Raw genomic sequence first — 8,543 nt, 5'->3', positions numbered from 1 at the left:
GTAGATTCTTAAAAGGCGTTCAACACTTTTTTTCCAGGAACTAAATTCTGAGGCATTTCCTGAAAATTTTCTTAATGAGCGTACTACATCTGGTATTTTATCCATCTCGCTCATGTTATTCTGAAATTGTACGTCTATTGTTTGTATTATGTACTACATTAGGTACACTTGCCTCTATTGCTAAAGTTACCATGTTTTTTTATCATGTTCGCCAATTCTGGCGGAATTGTGTTATTAGGGCCTGATGGTGCTGTTGATGCAGCAGGAGGATTAATCCCGAGTACGGGGGGTCTAATTAGATTGTTTGGATTTGCCATTTTTAAATTTTTTATTTTTTTTTCAAAATTTTATACCATTATTTTAGTTTGAATATGTATTTTTTTGTTATCCCTTCTAGGAAGGGGGCTTTTTTACCCTGGACGGTCCGGTCAAGCAATATTATTTTCGGTTTGGTTTATGTTATTGGCTTTACAAGCCGTATTTTATTTTTTTGTTTATATTATGAACGATTTTGTATTATTGTTAAATTTGCTTAATATAAATTTAACTTTTACTAATTTTCGTGTGAGGAAGAGAAAAAATATATTTCCTTTTTGTATAACAATTCACTTAATTCTTTTTAAAAACTTTCACAATTTTTGTTTTGAAGGATATTAAATGGAAATACATATATGTTCACTCTTTTAAACTTTTGAATTCTTTTAACTTATTTTCGTTTCTACAAATTTTCACAATCTTAACCTATTATTCCGTCTGGAATATTTCCTATAGGGAGATAGTTGACGTCGGCAGTTATTGGTTTATTGGCAACATTTCTGGTGTTAACTTATATAAATGATGAGGATGACGAGAAAAGTTTAAATCCGTGTGACTGTATGTCTATCCGTCCGTGCAAGCTGTAACTTGGGTAAAAATTGAGATACCTCGATAAAACTTGGAACTTGGTAAAAAAAATATGAGTTCGTAGATGGGCGTAATAGGACCATCGCCACACCCACAAAACGCTATTAACCGAAAACCTATGAACTGCCATAACTAAGCACTAAATAAAACTGCAATTTGGACATTGTAGTAGCAAAAGGCTAATGTGTGTAAAAATTTTAAAAAGTGGGAGTGGCGACGCCCTCTAATAGGTTTAATGTACATATCTTCTAAACCACTCAAGCTACAACAACCAAATTTGCTGAGCTCGAATATTATCAAAACTTCTACCGACAGTGTGAAAATGGATAAAATCTTAAGGTAACCCCAACTACCCCGCATAGTGATATTAATTTTCAATTACCAATGATTAAAAACATTTATTGATAGAACTAGCAGGCTTAATTCAACTTAGTATGCCATAAAACCATGAAAAAGATATAAATATTTTCGGGTTATATTAGAAGTCCAATATAAAACAGTTTTTAATTGTAATAAATGATGGGTGTTTTAATTAATTGCCCAAAAATCATTATTTTTCCCGATCTGGCTACAATGAAAAATTATATAAAAAACGCGTATTTTGAGGCGTTCTCACACTAGAATAAGTTGGGCATCCCTTTATATCTCTTTTTTTCTTTTCGTATATTATACTTTTCGTTTATACCACTGTACAACGATTCTTTGGTAAGACAACGTGATATTTGTTTTTGTAATTCATCTTTTTCTTCTGTTTCTGAGGCTCTTTTTATGTATTTTATCAATTTTAAAATTCTCTTTTGAGAAAAAATTTTACTGAGTAATTTCTGCATTTTATGGTATTCCATTTCAGATACTTCGGAGAATATTGCTAATATTCCGTTTCATATTACAGTGGCGGATCCAGAGACGATTCTTTGGGGGGAAATTGAATTTATCCTTCGGTTTGGGTTTCAAACTTATTATTGCGAGAGAAATACAGTAAAAATTATGAAACAAAAATTATCAATTCCAATTTTTAGGTAAACAAAGTGGTTATAATCGAAAAGTCAACCATATGCATGCATTACATAGTGGCTCATTTTATTAAAAATTCAAACAGAAAAATCCTTTTACATTGCGTGTTTCATAACGCAAAGCGATGAGTGCCAAGTTTTGCGAATCTTTCGATGACTTCTTCGCCGGTAATTTCGATGTCATGATGCGTATGAAGCAACGCTAATCCAACTAGTCTTTCTTGAAGCATGGTCGTCCTAAGCCATGTTTTGATACGGCGAAGATAAGAGAAAGAACGTTCAGAGCTCTCTGCCAGTGACATTGCCAGTAGCTTAATTCACCTTTGAATTTCAATTTTTGTACGCTTTTTTCATCATACAGAAGATTCCCGAATCTTTTTATCAAGCATCCGATTAGATCATCGATTTCGTTTTCTTTTAAAAGACTTGCTTTTTCTGAGAGCAACACACTCAATTGGTAACCATCCAAAACTTCTTGTGAAAAACGAGCTTCCAAATCTTCTTTGATGGTATCCAGCAGAGGTATGTAGACAGAGACCATGTAGTAATCTTCGCAAGTTTTCACGTCGTAATTTTCGCGTTTCGTTTGTCGACCACATGTTCTCGGTTTCGCTTCGTCAACATCGAGTTTTTCCGGCATTTTCTTGGCTTCTGAATAAATCAATCGGAATATTTCATCAACTTTTTTTCCAACGTGGCAAGCAACGTCCCAATCATTTTTGATGCCTTCGCCAAATCAATTGCTTCCTTTTGAAGAACTACGCTGAGCGAATGGGTGAGCGATAGAATGTCGCTGAGACAGAAGAGCCCAACGATAAATTCGAACTTGCACAAAGCCGATATGAGAATTGTTGCTTTGCCTGCTGTTTCTCTGTTCTTCCACTCACTGATTTTTGACAGAGCTTCGATGATCAACGGTAACTTCGCAACAAATTGAAGGACAGCATCGTACCTCTCTACCCATCTTGTTTCACACAACTAGACACTTTTTTCACCAAGTATCATTGCTAATATCCGTACAGTCACACGTTTTGGAAATGAGTTCTTGAAGAATTTGTCGACTTCTCGTTTGGCACTGGCAACGTTTTCGATTAATCGTACTTTCACTGACTTTGAAATACTGTTGTTGAGTTTGTGCGAGAAACACGGAGTCATGACAGCATTTTTTGCTTCTTTTCGAATTTCGTTGACTGCTCCGATATCTGACAGCATGACCGCACATCCATTAGTCCCTATCGAAGCGCATTTCTCCATTCGGAGATTCATTTTCTTCATGTCTCCAAGAACAATCCCCCCAATGGCCGATCCACTTAGAGACAATTCTTCATCGGTTCGGTCATTTTTTCCAGCAGTCCTGTAAGCCATTAATCCATTTTCATCCTCGCTTTCTTCTGATTTTGTGCCGTTCGCGAGAGTATTCTTCGAAAGTTGACCGAATGCGTCCAAAAAAGATACAAAGTCTTCTCGTATGCATGCTTCGCCAGAAGAAAAATCGACGTATCTGAGTACAACGCTAATCTGTAACGGGAAACATTATTCTTCTGTAATAAAATTATGTAAACACTCGTTTGAATGTCAGTGAAATTTCACCACGCACAAAAATGAACAGTAAAATCGAAACAACATCGCTATTTACCATTTTAGATATTCAAAATTGGGCACTTTATTTTCCAGAATAAGGTATAACTTCACAGAAATTGACGAAAAATAAATGGGTAACTTGGGCAACTTATAGTTACTATATAGATGATTCCGCTCAGCTGGGCATAGCGTGATTCTATTGGACAGTCAAGTTGAGGCGTTTTTGGCGAGATAAACGGATTTAAATGAAACGTCACCATGCGTCGAGTGTTTTTGTACTCAATAGTACCAATTGTACAGTATGAGACATACTATATATGCCCGCAGAGATATCGAACCTATGGGGCATTCGATAGTCGCAAGCGGCATCATGTCTATATGTTTTTTTTGGGTTTTGTTGTCAACTGACGCTAGGTGGCACCACGAACTACGAAAAACATATAGACACGATGCCGCTTGCAGTGATAGTGATGTCTCATCAAGATCTACCTTCGGCTCTAGCGTTAGCACAGGAGGTGGAATCTAACCATGAGCGATACCAGTTCGCAAGCCCAAAGGCTAAATATAGAGCAATCTAGGCAAAAAGGTACAAGTAGTAGGTATCAGACAAATGACACGTATCTTGCAAAAAATCCCCATTTTAACAGAACGTGGGACTTCAAAAGCAGGACTCCGCCGAAACTAGAGTCAGTACAGCCAATGGACGTTGATACCTCGCAACGCTTCAGAGAACCTACAGCACAACAGAAAAATAGTGGATACTCATCTCGATATCCTAATAATCAAAATCAAAAATACGGACAGACAGTGAAGAGACCAAGTAATGGTTCTGCAAAATTCACAGGACCAAAACAACAACGGGTTAACTACCTGCCAAACTTAAATTCTACTTCTAATCAAGAAGATACGACGTATCATGAGGTAGCAAACTCAGAGGCCTCATCAATCGAAGACGACCTTACTGAACCTAACCAGTTAAATTTTTTAGACAGGACTCCCTGCTACCGTTCATTGAAAGAACAATTGCAGGGAGAAAACTAAAATTATTGATTGATACGGGGGCATCAAAGAACTATAAGAAGCCTCTAAAAGTGCTTAAGGACATAGCACCTGTCGAAAATTCTTTCTTGGTAAAGTCAATCCATGGCTGTACTCACATTAAAGAAAAATGCACGGTAAACCTTTTCGACACAAACAGTACCTTTTTTATACTCCCGTCTCTTTCAACGTTCGACGGAATAGTAGGCCTGGATTTGCTAATACAAACAAACGCAACAATAGATCTAAAATCAAAACAAATAATAACTAATAATGGCTCTGAAGAAGTAAAGTTTTTAAAGTGTGCAAATGTGTGGACATAGAAGTCCCCGAGGTTGTAAGGGGCAAATTTCAGAAAATGGTGAAAAATTTATTACGCGTTTTTTCTGATCCTAATGAGGCCCTACCATTTAACACAAATATTGTCGCCACTATTCGTACCGAAAGTGACGACCCGGTGTATTCTAAGCTATACCCTTATCCAATGGGTGTAGTGGAATTCGTGAATACTGAAATTCGCGATTTACTAAAAAATGGTATTATCCGACCGTCTGGTCACCATACAACAACCCAATATGGGTTGTAGATAAACAAGGAATGGACGAACAAGGCAATGTGAAGAAACGTCTTGTAATAGATTTCAGAAAATTAAACGAAAAGACCATCGATGACAAATATCCCATCCCCAATGTAACCGTGATTGGAGGATGGAGTCATGTGTAGAAGTTCACGCAAGTGTGGAAAGTTCTCTGATCGCCATTCACTTGGGAGTGGCCAGAAACGATTCTTTTACACATGGCTCAAGCAGCTCACTACTTCCGGTCTTTGACCAAGTATCCTCTGGGTAGCCTAAGAACATCCGTTCGAAGGCGAGCTAATGTGAGAAGGCGAAACATTCCCTACATAGAGTTGTGCGCTGGGCTTGGGACCCGCCAGGTAAAAAACAATACCAATGAAAAAGTTGAAACAGCCTCGGATGAGAGACCCCCCTTTTGATGACGACCATGGCAAACGGAATAAGGACTACGATTTGAGGGCATGCACCTGGAATGTCCGGACCCTTAATTGGGAAGGTGCCGCTGCCCAGCTGGTTGACGTCCTCGCAAAAATAAAGGCTGACATCACCGCCGTCCAAGAAATGCGATGGACGGGACAAGGAAAGTGACGAGTAGGTCCTTGTGACATTTACAACAGTGGCCATATAAACGAGCGCAAGTTTGGTGTTGGATTGGTGGTGGGAGAGAGACTCCGTCGCCGAGTACTATCATTCACTCCGGTGAATGAACGTCTAGCCACAATCCGCATCAAAGCGAGGTTCTTCAACATATCGCTGACTTGCACCCACACCCCGACGGAAGAGAAGGACGATGTGACCAAAGATGCCTTTTATGAGTGCTTGGAGCGCGCTTATGAAGGCTGCCCCCGCCACGATGTCAAAATCGTGCTTGGCGACTTTAACGCCAGGGTGGGCAAAGAAGGTGTCTTTGGCACTACGGTCGGTAAATTCGGCCTCCACGACGAAACATCCCCTAATGGGTTGAGGCTGATTGACTTCGCCGGGGCCCGAAATATGGTTATCTGTAGTGCTAGATTCCAGAATAAGAAGATTCATCAAGCTACCTGGCTGTCTCCGGATCGAAAAACTACCAACCAGATCGATCATGTTGTGATAGATGGAAGACACGTCTCCAGTGTTTTAGATGTGCGTGCGCTGCGAGGTCCTAACATCGACTCGGACCACTATCTTGTTGCAGCTAAGATTCGCACTCGCCTCTGTGCAGCAAAAAACGCACGCCAACTAACACAAGGAAGGTTCGACGTCGAGAAGCTGCAATCACAACAGACAGCCGAACGATTTTCTACTCGGCTTGCACTCCTGCTCTCTGAGAGCACTAGTCAACAACTCGGTATAAGGGAACTGTGGGACGGCATTTCAACTTCCTTATGTACAGCTGCAACCGAAACCATTGGTTTTCGGAAAGAGCAAAAAAACAGCTGGCACGACGAGGAGTGCCGTGTCGCAGCGGAGAGAAAACAGGCTGCCTACCTCGCAACGTTACGATCGACCACTACACGTGCGGGATGGGATAGATACCGAGAGTTGAAGAGGGAAGCGAGACGCATTTGCAGACAGAAGAAGAAAGAGGCCGAAATGCGTGAGTACGAAGAGCTTGATAAGCTGCCCGACAGGGGTAATGCTCGAAAATTCTACGAAAAAATGCGGCGGCTTACAGAAGGTTTCAACCGGAGCATACTCTTGTAGAACCCCCAAAGGTGATCTAGTCACTGTTGCCCAGAGCATAGTTAAATTATGGAGGGAACACTTCTCCAGCCTGCTGAATGGCAGTGAACGCACAACACCAGGAGAAGGAGAACCCGATTCCCCAATCGATGACGATGGAGCAGACGTTCCATTACCCGACCATGAAGAAGTTCGAATAGCAATTGTCCGCCTGAAGAACAACAAAGCAGCAGGGGCCGACGTCTACCGGCCGAGCTATTCAAACACGGCGGCGAAGAACTGATAGGGAGCATGCATCAGCTTCTTTGTAAAATATGGTCGGACGAAAGCATGCCCAACGATTGGAATTTAAGTGTGCTATGCCCAATCCATAAAAAAGGAGACCCCACAATCTGCGCCAACTACCGTGGGATTAGCCTCCTCAACATCGCATATAAGTTCTATCGAGCGTATTGTGTGAAAGATTAAAGCCCACCGTCAACAAACTGATTGGACCTTATCAGTGTGGCTTCAGACCTGGAAAATCAACAACTGACCAGATATTCACCATGCGCCAAATCTTGGAAAAGACCCGTGAAGGAGGAGAATCGACACACACCACCTCTTCGTCGATTTCAAAGCTGCTTTCGACAGCACGAAAAAGAGCTGCCTTTATGCCGCGATGTCTGAATTTGGTATCCCCGCAAAACTAATACGGCTGTGTAAACTGACGTTGAACAACACGAAAAGCTCCGTCAGGATCGGGAAGGACCTCTCCGAGCCGTTCGATACCAAACGAGGTTTCACACAAGGCGACTCCCTATCGTGCGACTTCTTCAACCTGCTCCTGGAGAAAATAGTTCGAGCCGCAGAACTAAACAGAGAAGGTACCATCTTCTATAAGAGTGTACAGCTGTTGGCGTATGCCGACGATATTGATATCATCGGCCTCAACACCCGCGCCGTTAGTTCTGCTTTCTCTAGGCTGGACAAGGAAGCACAGAAAATGGGTCTGGTAGTGAACGAGGAAAAAACGAAATATCTCCTGTCATCAAGCAAACAGTCGTCGCACTCGCGACTTGGCTCTCACGTCACTGTTGACAGTCATAACTTTGAAGTTGTAGATAATTTCGTCTATCTAGGAACCGGCATTAACACCACTAATAATGTCAACCTGGAAATCCAACGCAGGATTGCTCTTGCCAACAGGTGCTACTTCGGACTGAGTAGGCAATTGAAAAGTAAAGTCCTCTCTCGACGAACAAAAGCTAAACTCTATAAGTCGCTCATAATTCCCGTCCTGCTATATGGTGCAGAGGCTTGGGCGATGACAGCAACCGACGAGTCGACGTTACGAGTTTTCGAGAGAAAAATTCTGCGAAAGATTTATGGTCCTTTGCGCATTGGCCACGGCGAATATCGCATCCGATGGAACGATGAGCTGTACGAGATATACGACGACATTGACATAGTTCAGCGAATTAAAAGACAGCGGCTACGCTGGCTAGGTCATGTTGTCCGGATGGATGAAAACACTCCAGCTCTGAAAGTATTCGACGCAGTACCCGCCGGGGGAAGCAGAGAAAGAGGAAGACCTCCACTCCGTTGGAAGGACCAAGTGGAGAAGGACCTGGCTTCGCTTGGAATATCCAATTGGCGCCACGCAGCGAAAAGAAGAAACGACTGGCGTGCTGTTGTTAACTCGGCTATAATCGCGTAAGCGGTGTCGACGCCAATTAAGAAGAAGAATGTAACCGTAATACTATCAAATCTAGGAAAGGCCAAGC

Source organism: Bactrocera tryoni, unplaced genomic scaffold (genome assembly GCF_016617805.1).
Source record: "Bactrocera tryoni isolate S06 unplaced genomic scaffold, CSIRO_BtryS06_freeze2 scaffold_11, whole genome shotgun sequence".
Lineage (NCBI taxonomy): Eukaryota > Metazoa > Arthropoda > Insecta > Diptera > Tephritidae > Bactrocera > Bactrocera tryoni.
The sequence above is the reverse complement of the archived record's forward strand: the minus strand, read 5'-3'. Positions refer to the sequence as shown.